At 24.8% G+C, this 16,120-nt stretch overlaps 1 pseudogene; it reads left to right on the forward strand.

Annotated features, from left to right (window-relative positions):
- Positions 1 to 15,465: 15,465 nt before the first annotated feature.
- On the forward strand, positions 15,466 to 15,646 carry LOC143175925 (U2 spliceosomal RNA; annotated as a pseudogene).
- The last annotated feature ends 474 nt before the right edge of the window (positions 15,647 to 16,120 follow it).

The following is a 16,120-nucleotide window of genomic DNA, read 5'->3' on the forward strand; positions in this document are numbered from 1 at the left end:
TATAATTTTATATAGTTTTATATAGCTTTAAATAGTTTTATATTGTTTTGTATAGTTTTATATAGTTTTGAATACTTTTATGTAGTTTTATACAGTTTTAAATAGTTTAATATAGTTCCATATAACTTTATATAATTTTATATACCTTTATATAGTTTTATTAGTTTTAAATAGTTTTATTAGTTTAATTAGTTTTCTAACTTTTATACAATTTTATATAGTTTTATATAGATCGCCATAGTTTTTTTAGTTTCATATAGTTTTATATAGTTTTATTTAGTTTTATATAGTTTTATATAGTTTCATATAGTTTTAAATAGTTTTATATAGTTTTATATAGTTTTATATAGTTTTATATAGTTTTATATAGTTTTGTATAGGTTTATTAGTTTTATGCAATTTTATATAGTTTTATATTGTTTTACATTGTTTTATATTGTTTTATATAGTTTCATTAGTTTACATAGTTTTATCTAGTTTTATATAGTTTTACATAGCTTTATATAGTTTTATATAGTTTTATATTGTTTTATTAGTTTTACATAGTTTTATATAGTTTTATATCGTTTATATAGTTTTATATAGTTTTGTATAGTTTCATATAGTTTCATTAGTTTGAAATAGTTTTATATACATTTATATAGTTTTATATAGTTTTATACAGCTTCGTATAATTTTATATAGTTTTTCTAGGTTTATATAGTTTTACATAGTTGTATATAGTTTTATATAGTTTTATATAGTTTTATATAGTTTTAAATAGTTTTATATAGTTTTATATAGTTTTATATAGTTTTATATAGTTTTATATAGTTTTATATAGTTCTATAGAGTTTTATATAGGCTTATAGAGTTTTGTTAGTTTTATATAGTTTTAAAGAGTTTATATAGTTTGATATAGTTTTATTCGTTTTATATAGTTTTATACAGTTTTATATAGTTTTAAATAGTTTTATACTGTTTTATATAGTTTTGTTGGTTTTATATAGTTCTATGTAGTTTTATTTAGTTTTATAGAGTTTTATATAGTTTTATGTAGTCTTATATAGTTTTATATAGTTTTATATAGTTTCATATAGTTATATAGTTTTATATAGTTTTACATAGATTTATATTGTTTTATATAGTTTTATATAGTTTATATAGTTTTATACAGTTTCAGAGAGTTTCATATCGTTTTATATAGGTTTATTAGTTTTATATAGTTTTATATAGTTTTATTTACTTTTGTTAGTTTTGTTCGTTTTACATAGTTTTATATAGTTTTATATAATGTTATATAGTTTTATACAGGTTTCAAAGTTTTATACAGTTTTATATAGTTTTAAAGAGTTTTATATAGTTTTATATAGTTTTATATAGTGATATTCAGTTTTATATAGTTCTGTTAGTTTTATATAGTTTTATATAGTTTTGTATAGTTTTATATAGATTTATCTATTTTTATATAGTTTAATAGGGTTTTATAATAGTTTTATATAGTTTTATAGAGTTTTATATAGTTTCACATAGTTTTGTTAGTTTTATATAGTTTTATATAGTTTTATATCGTCTGTTACTTTTGTATAGTTTTATTTGCTTTTATGTAGATTTATTAGTTTTGTATAGTTTTATATAGTTTTATTAGTTTTATATAGTTTTATATAGTTTTATATAGTTGTATATAATGTTATGTAGTTTTATATAATTTTATTAGTTTTATATAGTTTTATATAGATTTATATAGTTTGTATAGTTTTATATAGTTTTGTTAGTTTTATATAGTTTTATAGAGTTTTATATAGTTATATAGTTTTGTATAGTTTATATAGTTTATACAGTTTCAGACAGTTTCATATCGTTTTATATAGGTTTATTAGTTTTATATAGTTTTATATAGTTTTATATTGTTTTATATAGTTTTATATAGTTTTATATAGTTCTATATAGTTTTATATAGGCTTATATAGTTTTATTCGTTTTATATAGTTTTATACAGTTTTATATATTTTAATATAGTTTTATATAGTTCTATATAGTTTTATATAGGCTTATATAGTTTTATTCGTTTTATATAGTTTTATATAGTTTTATACTGTTTTATATAGTTTTGTTAGTTTTATATAGTTCTATGTAGTTTTATTTAGTTTTATAGAGTTTTATATAGTTTTATATAGTTTTATATAGTGTTATATAGTTTTGTTAGTTTTATATAGTTTTATATAGTTTTACATAGTTTTATATAGTTTTATACAGTTTTACATAGTTTTATATAGTTTTGTTAGTTTTATATAGTTTTATATAGTTTTATATAGTTTCATACAGTTTTGTATAGTTTTATATAGTTTTGAATAGTTTTATATAGTTTTATATAGTTTTATATAGTTTTATATAGTTTTGTTAGTTTTATATAGTATTATATAGTATTATATAGTACTATACAGTTTTATATTGTTTTATATAGGTTTATATAGTTTTGTTAGTTTTGTTAGTTTTATATAGTTTTATATAGTTTTATATAGTTTTATACAGTTTTATATAGTTTATATAGTTTTATATAGTTTTATATAGTTTAATATCGTTTGTTACTTTTGTATAGTTTTATTTGCTTTTATATAGTTTTATTAGTTTTGTATAGTTTTATATAGTTTTATTAGTTTTATATAGTTTTATATAGTTTTATATAGTTGTATATAGTGTTATATAGTTTTATATAATTTTATTAGTTTTATATAGTTTTATATAGTCTAATAGAGTTTTATATAGTTATATAGTTTTGTATAGTTTATATAGTTTTATACAGTTTCAGACAGTTTCATATCGTTTTATATAGGTTTATTAGTTTTATATAGTTTTATATAGTCTTATATACTTTTGTTAGTTTTGTTAGTTTTACATAGTTTTATATAGTTTTATATAGTGTTATATAGTTTTATGTAGTTTTATATAGTTTTATATAGTTTTATATAGTTTTATATAGTGTTATATAGTTTTATAGAGTTTTATATACTTTTATATAGTTTTGTTAGTTTTATATATTTTCATATAGTTTTATATAGTTTTATACAGGTTTATATAGATTTATATGATTTTGTTTACTTTATACAGTTTTACTTAATTTTAAAGGGTATTATATAGTTTTATATAGTTTTATGTAGTTTTATATAGTTTTATATAGTTTTGTATAGTTTTATATAGCTTTATATACCTTTACATAGTTTTATATAGTTTTATAAGATTTTATATAGTTTTGTTAGTTTTAATAGTTTTATATAGTTTCACATAGTTTTATATTCTTTAATGTAGTTTTTAATAGATTCATATTGTTTTAAATAGTTTAGTATAGTTTTAATAGATTTATATAGTTTTATATAGTTCTATGTAGTTTTAAATAGTTTTATATAGGTTTATAAAGTTTTATATAGTTTAATATAGTTTTGTATAGTTTTATAAGATTTTACACTGTTTTGTTAGTTTCATATAGTTTTATATAGTTTCACATAGTGTTATATAGTTTCATTTAGTTTTATATACTTTCATATAGTTTTATATTGATTTGTGTTGTTTTACTCAGTTTTATATAGTTTTACTACGTTTATATAGTTTTATATAGTTTTATATAGTTTTATATAGTCTTATATGGTTTTATATAATTTTGTATAGTTTTATATACTTTTATATAGTTTTGTTAGTTTTATATATTTTCATATAGTTTTATATAGTTTTATACAGGTTTATATAGTTTTATATGATTTTGTTTATTTTTATACAGTTTTACTTAATTTTAAAGGGTATTATATAGTTTTATATAGTTTTATGTAGTTTTATATAGTTTTATATAGTTTTGTATAGTTTTATATAGCTTTATATACCTTTACATAGTTTTATATAGTTTTATAAGATTTTATATAGTTTTGTTAGTTTTAATGGTTTTATATAGTTTCACATAGTTTTATATTCTTTAATGTAGTTTTAATAGATTCATATTGTTTTAAATAGTTTAGTATAGTTTTAATAGATTTATATAGTTTTATATAGTTCTATGTAGTTTTAAATAGTTTTATATAGGTTTATAAAGTTTTATATAGTTTAATATAGTTTTGTATAGTTTTATAAGATTTTACATAGTTTTGTTAGTTTCATATAGTTTTATATAGTTTCACATAGTTTTATATAGTTTCATTTAGTTTTATATACTTTCATATAGTTTTATATTGATTTGTGTTGTTTTACTCAGTTTTATATAGTTTTACTACGTTTATATAGTTTTATATAGTTTTATATAGTTTTATATAGTCTTATATGGTTTTATATAATTTTGTATAGTTTTATATAGTTTTATGTAGTTTTATATAGTTTTATATAGTTTGATATAGATTGATATTGTTTTATGTAGTTTTATATAGTTTTATATAGGTTTAATAGATTTATATAGTTTTGTGTTGTTTTATATAGTTTAGTATAGTTTTAATTTATTTATATAGTTTTATATAATTTTAAGTAGTTTTGAATAGTTTTATATAGTTTTATATGGGTTTAATAGATTTATATAGTTTTATATAGTTTTATATTGATATGTATTGTTTTATACAGCTTTATATAGTTTTAATAGCTTTATATAGTTTTATATAGTTTTATAGTATAGCTTCTCGGCCTTAAGACTAAGATAAAAGTGTACTCGCATAACACACAACTAGATCGCTACTCGGCCTTATGGCTAAGATCAATGTGTATTCGCATAACACACATGCAGACCGCTTCTCGGCGTTATGGCTAAGATCAGAGTGTACTCGCATAAAACGCATCCAGATCACTACTCTGCCTTATGGCTAAGATCAAAGTGTACTCGAATACACCAAACCAAGGTCGCTTCTCGGCCTTACGGCTATGATCAAAGTATACTCGCATAAAACACATCGAGTTCGCTTCTCGGCCTTATGGTTAGGATCAAAGTGTAGTCTCATAACACACATCGACATCACTTCTCGACATTAGTGCTAAGATCAAAGTGTACTCGCATAACACACGTCCAGATTACTTCTCGGCCTTACGGCTAAGATCAAAGTGTACTCGAATAACCCAAATCCAGATCGCATCTCGGCCTTATGGCTAAAATCAAAGTGTACTCGCGTAACACACATTCAGATCGCTTCTCGTCCTTATGGCTACGATCAAAGTGTACTCGCATAATTCACATGCAGGTCGCTTCGCAGACTTATGGCTACGATCAAAGTGTACTCACATAACACACATCCAGATCGCTTCCCAGCCTTATGGCACAGAACAAACTGTACTCGCATACCACACATCCAGATCGCTTCTCCGCGTTATGGAAAAGATCAAAGTGTACTCGCATAACACACATCCAGATCGATTATCGGCCTTGTGGCTAAGATCAATCTGTACTCGAAAACACCAAACCAAGGTCGCTTCTCGGACTTACGGCTATGATCAAAGTGTACTCGCATAAAACACATCGAGTTCGCTTCTCGGCCTTATGGCTAAGATCATTGTGTATTCGCATAACACACATCCAAATCGCTTGTCGGGCTTATAGATAAGATCAAGGTGAACTTGGTTAAGCCAAATCCAGGTCGCTGCTCGACCTTATGGCTAAGATAAAAGTGTACTCGCATAACACACAACTAGATCGCTACTCGGCCTTATGGCTAAGATCAATGTGTATTCGCATAACAAACATCCTAATCGCTCCTCTGTCTTATGCTTAAGATCAAAGTGTACTGGAATAACCCAAATCCAGATTACTGCACGTCCGTATGGCTAAGATCAATGCGCGTTCGCACAAGAAACAGCAGGAACTCTTCACGGGCTTATGAGTAAGATCAAAGTGTACTCGCAGAACAAACACCCAGAACGCTTCACGGGCTCATGGCTAAGACCAATGCGTACTCGCAGAACAAACATCCAGAACGCTTCATGGGCTTATGGCTGAGATTAAAGTGTACTCGAATAACCCAACTCCAGAGCGCTTCTCGGCATTATGGCTAAGATCAAAGTGTACTCGCATAACACACATCCAGATCGTTTCTTGGCCTCATGGCTAAGATCAAACTGTACTAGCAAAACACACATCCAGATCGCTTCTCGGCCTTATGTCTAAGGTCAAAGTGTACTCGAATAACCCAAATTCAGATCGATTTTCGGCCTCACGGCTATGGTCAAAGTGTACACTCATAACACACATCCAGATCACTTCTCGGCCTGATGGCTAAGGTCAGAGTGTACTCGCATAACACACGTCCAGATCGCTTCACAGCCTTATGGCTAAGATCAAAGTGCACTCGCATAGCACACATCCAGATCACTTCTCGGCCTTATGGCTAAGGTCAAAGTGTACTCGAATAACCCAAAGCCAGATCGCTTCTCGGCCTTATCTCGAAGATCAAAGTGTACACGAATAACCTAAAGTACGGTTAAGTACGGTCAGTACGGCTAAGATCAAAGAGTACTCGCATAAGACATATCCAGATCGCTTCCCGTCCATATGGCTAAGATCAGGTGTACTCGCATAACACACATCCAGATCGCATCTCGGCCTTATGGCTAATATCAAAGTGTACTCGAATAACACACAACCAGATCGCTTCACTGGATTGTGCCTAAGGTCAAACTGTACTCGCATAACACATATCCAGATCGTTTCAAGGCCTTACAGCTAAGATCAAAGTGTACTCGCATAACACACATCCATATCGCTTCTCGGCCTTAAGACTAAGATCAAAGTGTACCCGCGTAACACACATACAGAACGTTTCTCGGCCTAATGGCGAAGATCAAAGTGTACACGCATAACACACAACCAGATAGCTTCTCGGCCTTATGGCTATGCTTTTCCATAATTATTTATATTAGCCGTAAGGCCGGGAGCCGATCTGGATCTGTGCTTTGTGGGTACACGTTGCTATTAACCGTGATGCCGACCAGCGATCGGGATCCGTGTAATGCGAGTACACTTTGATATTAAGTGTAAGGTGGAGAAGCGTTGTGGAATTGTGTTCTGCGAGTTTTATATAATTTTATACATTTTTATACAGTTTTGTATAGTATATTATATTTCTATATAATTTTATACTGTTTTATATAGTATTATACACGTTTCTATAGCATTATGTAGTTTAACGTGGTTTTACATTGTATTGTATACTTTTCTATTGTATTTCACATTTTACATTGTGTTATGCAGTTATATATATTATCATGAAGTTTTGTGTAGTTTCATGAAGTTTTTTGCAGTTTTATATAACTTGAAATAGTTCTATATTGGCCTATATAGTTTTATATAGATCTGTATAGTTTAATATAATTTATGTAGTTTTATATAGTATCCATAGTCTTATATAGTTTCATGCGGTTTTATATTTTTCTATATTGTTCTATATTGTATTACACCATTTTACATTGCTTGACACAGTTTCATATTTTTTCGTATTGTTTTGAATATTTTTATATCGTTTTATATAGTTTTATATCGTTTTATATAGTATTATACATTTTTATATAGTTTGATATAGTTTTATATAGTTTAATATATCTATATATAGCTTTATACAGTTTCATATAGTTTTGTATCGTTTTATATAGTTCTATATACTTTTATATAGTTTCATACAGTTTTATATAGTTTAATACAGTTTTATATAGTTCAATATAGTTTTAATACATTTATGTAGTTTTATACAGCATAGCATAGTTTTAATAGATTTATAAAGTTTTACATAGTTTTATATGGTTCTATCTAGTTTTATATAGCTTTATATAGTTTTGTATAGTTGTATATAGTTTTATATAGTTTTATTAGTTTTATATGGGTTTATACAGTTTTATATAGTTTTATATAGTTTTATATAGTTTTGCATAGTTTTACATACTCTTATATATATTTATATATTTTTATATTGTTTTACATCGTTCTTTATAGTTTTATATAGATTGATATTGTTTTATGTAGTTTTATATGGTATAATATAGTTTTAGAGAGATTTACATAGCTTTATAAAGTATTAATCGATTTATATAGTTATATAGTTTTACATGGTTTAATATAGTTTTAGAGAGATTCACATAGTTTTATGCAGTTTTATTAGTTGTACATAGTTTTATACAGTTTTAAATAGTTTTGTATAGTTTTATATAGTATTATACAGTTTTGTATAGTTTTACATTCCTTTATATAGTTTTCTTAGTTTCTTTAGTTTTATATAGTTTTATACAGTTTTATATGGTTTTATAAGGTTTTATATAGTTTTGTTAGTTTTATATAGTTTTATATAGTTTTATTAGTTTTACATAGTTTTATATAGTTTTGCATAGTTTTACATAGTCTTGTATATATTTATATATTTTTATATTGTTTTACATGGTTTTTTATAGTTTTATATAGATTGATATTGTTTTATGTAGTTTTATATGGTATAATATAGTTTTAGAGAGATTTACATAGCTTTATAAAGTATAAATCGATTTATATAGTTATATAGTTTTACATGGTTTAATATAGTTTTAGAGAGATTCACATAGTTTTATGCAGTTTTATTAGTTTTACATAGTTTTTTACAGTTTTAAATAGTTTTGTATAGTTTTATATAGTTTTATACAGTCTTGTATAGTTTTACGTAGTTTTACATAGTCTTACATGGTTTTATATGATTTTATATACCTCTATATTGTTTTATATAGTTTTATATAGTACGATACGGTTTTATAAGGTTTACATTGATCTATATAGTTTTATTAGTTTCATTAGTTTTATATAGTTTTAATAAATTCATATAATCGTATATAGTTTTATATAGTTTTATGTAGTTTTATATGGTTTTATACAGTTTTAAATAGTTTTACATAGCTTTACACAGTTTTATATAGTTTTATATGGTTATACTAGTTTCATTGGTTTTATAGAGATTAATACAGGTTTATATAGTATTACATAGTTTTATATAGTTTTATATAGTTTTATATAGTTTTATATAGTTTTATTTACTTTTATATAGTCTTATGTAGTTTTATATAGTTTTATATGGTTTTATATAATTTTATATAGTTTTATATAGTTTTATTAGTTTTATTAGTTTTATATAGTTTTAATAAATTTATATAATCGTATATAGTTTTATATAGTTTTATGTAGTTTTATATGGTTTTATACAGTTTTAAATAGTTTTACATATCTTTACACAGTTTTATATAGTTATATATGGTTAAACTAGTTTCATTGGTTTTATAGAGATTAATACAGTTTTAAATAGTTTTACATAGTTTTATAAAGTTTTATTTACTTTTATATAGACTTATATAGTGCTATATATATTTTTATTTAGTTTTATATAGTTTTATGCAGATTTATATAGTTTTATATACTTTAATATAGTTTTATATAGTTTTATATAGTTTTACATAGTTTTATTAGGTTTACAAAGTTTTATATAGTTTTATTAGTTTCATATAGTTTTATATAGTTTTATATAGTTTTATTTAGATTTATAAAGTATTATCTAGTTTTATATTGTTTTATACAGTTTTATATGGTTTTATAAGGTTTTATATAGTTTTGTTAGTTTTAGATAGTTTTATATAGTTTTATTTGTTTTACATAGTTTTATATAGTTTTGCATAGTTTTACATAGTTTTATATATATTTATATATTCGTTATTGTTTTACATCGTTTTTTATAGTTTTATATAGATTGATATTGTTTTATGTAGTTTTATATAGATAGGTTTTTTTTGTGTAGGTTTATATAGTTTTACATGGTATAATATAGTTGTAGAGAGATTTACATAACTTTATAGAGTATTAATCGATTTATATCAGTTTTACATAGTTTTATATAGTTTTCAATAGTTTTACATAGCTTTACACAGTTTTATATAGTTTTATCTGGTTATACTAGTTTCATTGGTTTTATAGAGATTAATACAGTTTTATATAGTTTTACATAGTTTTATATACATTTATATAGTTCTATACAGTTTTATATAGTTTTATACAGTTTTATTAGTTTTACTAGATTTATATAGTTTTACATAGTTTTATATAGTTTTTTATAATTTCATATAGTTTTATATAGTTTTATATAGTATTATGTAGTTTTATATATATTTATATAGTTTTATATAGTTTCATATAGTATAATATAGTTTTATATAGTATTATATAGTTTTATATAGTTTTGTATAGTTCTGTATAGTTTTATATAGTTTCATCAGTTTTATACAGTTTTATATATTTTTATTCAGTTTTATATAGTATTATATAGGTTTATATAGTTTTATACAGATGGATATTGTCTTATGTAGTGTTATATAGTTTTATATAATTTCAAATTGTACTATATACTTTTGTCAGTTTTATATAGTATTATATAGTTTTATATAGTTTTATATAGTTTTATATAGTTTTATATAGTTTTATATATGTTTATATAGTTTTATATAGTTTTATATAGTTTTATATAGTTTTGTATAGGTTTATATAGTTTTATATAGTTTTATATAGATTGATATTGTTTTATGTAATTTCATATAGTTTTATATGGACTGTTATTGTTTTATGTAGTTTTATATGGTTTTATTAGTTTAACATAGTTTTATATAGTTCTATATTGTTTTATATAGTTTTATATAGTTTTATATAGTTTTGTATAGTTTCATATAATTTTATTTCGTTTTATTTAGTTTTATATAGTTTTATATAATTTTATATAGTTTAATACAGTTTTATATAGTTTTATGTAGTTTCATATAGTTTTGATAGTTTTATATAGTTTTAAATAGTTTTATATAGTTTTACATAGCTTTATATAGTTTTACATAGTTTAATACAGTTCTATATAGTTTTATATATTTTTATATAGTTTTCCATAGTTTTATGTAGATTTACATAGTTTTATATAGTTTTTCATAGTTTTGTATAGTATTATATTGTTTTATATAGATTTATATAGTTTTATATAGTTTTATATAGCTTTATATAGTTTTATACAGTTTTATTAGTTTTACATAGTTTTATATACGTTTACATAGTTCTATAAAGTTTCATATAGATTTATACAGTTTTATTAGTTTTACTAGATTTATATAGTTTTATATAGTTTTATATAGTTTTATACTGTTTCATACAGTTCTCTATAGTTTCATATAGTTTTGTCAGTATTATATAGTTTTGTACAGTTTTATATAGTTTCATATAGTATTATATAGTTTTATATAGTTTTATACAGTTTCATATAGTCTTATTATTTTTATATAGTTCTATATAGTTTTTATATAGTTTTATTAGTTTTATTAGTTTTATATAGGTTTATATAGTTTTACTTGTTATCTGTAGTTTTATATAGTTTTATTAGTTTTATATAGCTTTATCCAGTTTTATAAGGTTATATATAGATTCATATAGTTTTATTAGTTTTATATAGTTTTATATAGTTTCATATAGTTTTATTAGTTTAATATAGTTTTATGTAGTTTTATACAGTTTTATACAGTTTGATATAGTTTTATTAGTTTTATATAGTTTTATATAGTTTTGTATAGTTTCATATCGTTTAATATAGTTTTATACAGTTTTACATAGTTTTTTATAGTTTTATATATTTTTATATATTTTTATATAGTGTTATATAGTTTTATATAGTTTTATTAGTTTTATATATTCTTATATAGTATTCATATAGTTTTATAAGCTTAATATAGTTTTATATAGTTTTATACAGTTTTATACAGTTCTCTATAGTTTTATATAGAGTTATCAGTTTTATATAGTTTTATACAGTTTTATAAATATTATATAGATTTACATAGTTTTATATAGCTTTATATAGTTTTATATTGTTTTATATAGTTTTATATAGTTTTATATAGTTTTATATAGTTTTATTTGCTTTAGGTAGTTTTATATAGTTTTACATACTATTTTATAGTTTTATACAGTTTCATTAGTATTATATAGTCTTATATAGTTCTCTATAGTTTCATATAGTTTTATTACCTTTATATAGTTTTATATAGTTTTATATAGTTTTATATAATTTTATATAGTTTTATATAGTTTTATATAGTTTTATATAGTTTTATATAGTTTTATATAGTTTTCTATAGTTTGATTTGTTTTATATAGTTTTATATAGTTTTCTATAGTTTGATTTGTTTTATATAGTTTTATATAGTTTTATATAGTTTTATATAGTTTTATATAGTTTTATACAGTTTTAAATAGTTTAATATAGTTCCATATAACTTTATATATTTTTATATTCTTTGATATAGTTTTATTAGGTTTATATAGTTTCATATAGCTTCTTATAGTTTTATATAGTTGTGTGTATTTTTATATAGTTTTATACAGTTTTAAATAGTTTTATATAGTTGTGTATAATTTTATATAATTTTATATAGTTTTATATAGCTTTAAATAGTTTTATATTGTTTTGTATAGTTTTATATAGTTTTGAATACTTTTATGTAGTTTTATACAGTTTTAAATAGTTTAATATAGTTCCATATAACTTTATATAATTTTATATACCTTTATATAGTTTTATTAGTTTTAAATAGTTTTATTAGTTTAATTAGTTTTCTAACTTTTATACAATTTTATATAGTTTTATATAGATCGCCATAGTTTTTTTAGTTTCATATAGTTTTATATAGTTTTATTTAGTTTTATATAGTTTTATATAGTTTCATATAGTTTTAAATAGTTTTATATAGTTTTATATAGTTTTATATAGTTTTATATAGTTTTATATAGTTTTGTATAGGTTTATTAGTTTTATGCAATTTTATATAGTTTTATATTGTTTTACATTGTTTTATATTGTTTTATATAGTTTCATTAGTTTTACATAGTTTTATCTAGTTTTATATAGTTTTACATAGCTTTATATAGTTTTATATAGTTTTATATTGTTTTATTAGTTTTACATAGTTTTATATAGTTTTATATCGTTTATATAGTTTTATATAGTTTTGTATAGTTTCATATAGTTTCATTAGTTTGAAATAGTTTTATATACATTTATATAGTTTTATATAGTTTTATACAGCTTCGTATAATTTTATATAGTTTTTCTAGGTTTATATAGTTTTACATAGTTGTATATAGTTTTATATAGTTTTATATAGTTTTATATAGTTTTATATAGTTTTATATAGGTTTATTAGTTTATTATTAGTACTCGAATAAACAAAATCCAGATCGCTTCTGGGACTCATGGCTACGATCTAAGCGTACTCGCATAACACACATCCAGATCGCTTCTCGGCCTTATTGCTAAGATCAAAGAGTACTCGACTAAACCAAATCCAGATCGCTTCTCGGCCTTATGGCTAAGATCAAAGTGTACTCGAATAACCCAAATCCAGACCGCTTCTCGGCCTTATGGCTACGATCAATGTATACTCACATAACACACATCCAGATCGCATGTCGGCCTTATGGCTGAGAATAAAGTGTACTCTCATAACACACATCAAGAGCGCTTCTCAGGTTTATGGCAAAAATGAAAGTGTACTCGAAGAACCCAAAGCCAGATCGCGTCTCGGCCTTGAGGCTAAGATCGAAGTGTACACGCACAACCCAAATCCAGATCGCTGCTCGGCTTTATGGCTAAGATCAAAGAGTACTCGCATAAGACATATCCAGATCGCTTCTAGGCCTTATGGTTAAGATCAAAGTGGACGCGCATAACACACATCCAAATCGCTTCTGGGCCTTATTACTAAGATCAAAGGGTACTCGCAAAACACACATCCAGATCGCTTCCCGGTATTATGGCTAAGATCAAAGTGTGCGAGCATAACCCAACTCCAGATCGCTTCGCGGCTTATGGCTAAGATAAGATCGTACTCGTATAACACACGTACAGATTTCTTCTCGCGGTTAGGCTAAGATCAAAGTGTACTCGCGTAACACACATCCAGATCGTGTCTCGGCTTGATGGCTAAGATCAAAGGGTACTCGCATAATACACATCCCAAGATCTTCTCGGCCCTATGGATAAGATCAAAGTGTACTCGCATAACACACCTCCAGATCGCTTCTCGTCCTTATGGCTAAGATCAAATTACACTCGGATAACACACATCCAGATCGCTTCCAGGCCTTATGGCTAAGATAAAAGTGTACTCGAATAACACACATCCAGAACGCTTCATGGCCTTACGGCTAAGATCAAAGTGTACTCGCATAACACAAATGCAGATCGATTCTCGGCTTTATGGCTAAGATCAAAGTGAACTGGAATAACACAAATCCAGATCGCTCCTCGGCTTTATGGCTAAGATCAAACTGTACTCCCATAACACTCATCCAAATCGCTTCTCGGCCTTCTGGCTAAGATCAAAGTGTAGTCGATTAACCCATATCCAAATCGCTGCTCGGCCTTATGGGTAAGATCAAAGTGTACTGTCATAACACACATCTAGATCGCTCCTCGGCCTTATGGCTGAGATCAAAGTGTACTCTCATAACACACATCGAGTTCGCTTCTCGGCCTTATGGCCATTTATTTATCATTTCGTCTATATAACTATTAATGTTCTATCTATCTTACTCTGTTTATTTAACTACTTATTTATTTAGTTATTAACTCATTTAATTATATTCTTTTCCTGGTTTTTATTTATCTATTTACTTAACCATTTCAAACATACTGACTAACGATATATTTATCTGTTTAGTTACATATTTTTTTCTTTTTTCTTTCATTCTACTTACGTATTTATTTATTTATGTAAACATTTATTTATTTACATATTTATCTATGTACATATTTATTCATCTACATATTTATTTATTTACATATTTATTTACATATCTGTTTATTTTTTCTTTCTGAACTAACTACGAGATTTGGTAACGATTTCTTAATTAGTGATGTGACACTGGTTCTAATTATTCATCAATTTGGTACTCTTTCTTTTATTTTTCTTTAATTTTTTTATATTTCTGATTTTTTTATCCCAGTTTATTTATTTATCTATTTATTTATTTATTTATTATTTATTATTTATTTATTTATGTACTTGTTATTTATTTATTATGTATATTTGTTTATTTAATCTTTAATGTTTATTCTCGCTTATTTCTGTTTGGTTATTTATTTTATCTATTTATTTATTTATTTATTTATGTATATATATTTCTGTGCCTCTTCTTTTCTTGTTTATATTTATGTATGCTATGTATATTTGTTTATTTAATCTACGCTACTATTATTTATTTATTTATATAATTTATTCTAGTTTGGCTATTTATTCGATTAACTATCTACTTCCACTAGTATATACATATTCAGACTCTTGCTAGATTCATATAAATGCTAAGGTGTTTATGAGATAAGAGCCACCGCCGATTGAGATCTGAAAATAGCGACAGACGCTATAGAGTTATATCAACTATTTTGCCTTCGCCATAAAGGCGCTACTATGTATCCACTCCCAGCCAAACAATGTAAGGCTGGGGGAACATTCTTTGTGAATAAAGCGCTTTTTATCTGTTCTTATCAGCTTAATATCTGATACACTCCGCATCGCGGAGTCAGAAAATTAACGCGATTTTTGGATTCAGGCGGATCGCTAGGGCTCGCTCCACTTCCGCCGTGAGTCGGTCCGGCACTGCAGTGCCGCCAGAAACGGCTCAATTAGCGCTGCTAATTAGAGCTCTTATTTTTTTTCACCTGCTGGACCGACTCGGGACTCCAAAGAGTAAGCCCCTTAATATTCTGGCTCCGCGAAGTCCCGAAATCTCGGTAAATTCACCCGCCGCGGTACTACGCAACAGTGCGGGCCGAGTTGCGATCGGGCGTGTGCGCGGCAAGGTCTGTTCACGATCAGTGCTCGAGGTGTTGTGCGGTAAAGTGTGATAAAGTGCCTTCGCCACGGGACCGGATCAAGCCTGCGCGGGAGTACACCTGCGCCGCCCACCTGCGCGGGAGGATCACCCGCGCATCACCACCTGCGCCGCCCACCATCCTGCTTCCGTGGACAACCGAGGGAGAGGACGACCAGGGTCTACTGAGGGTCTAAGAGGGTCCTAGGACAACCAGCCCTCTACTTGGACGCCAACAACCACCACAGGCCAACCCCATCAGCCCTGGTCTTCCTCTACGTGGGTCACCCA

Source organism: Nomia melanderi, unplaced genomic scaffold (genome assembly GCF_051020985.1).
Source record: "Nomia melanderi isolate GNS246 unplaced genomic scaffold, iyNomMela1 scaffold0251, whole genome shotgun sequence".
Lineage (NCBI taxonomy): Eukaryota > Metazoa > Arthropoda > Insecta > Hymenoptera > Halictidae > Nomia > Nomia melanderi.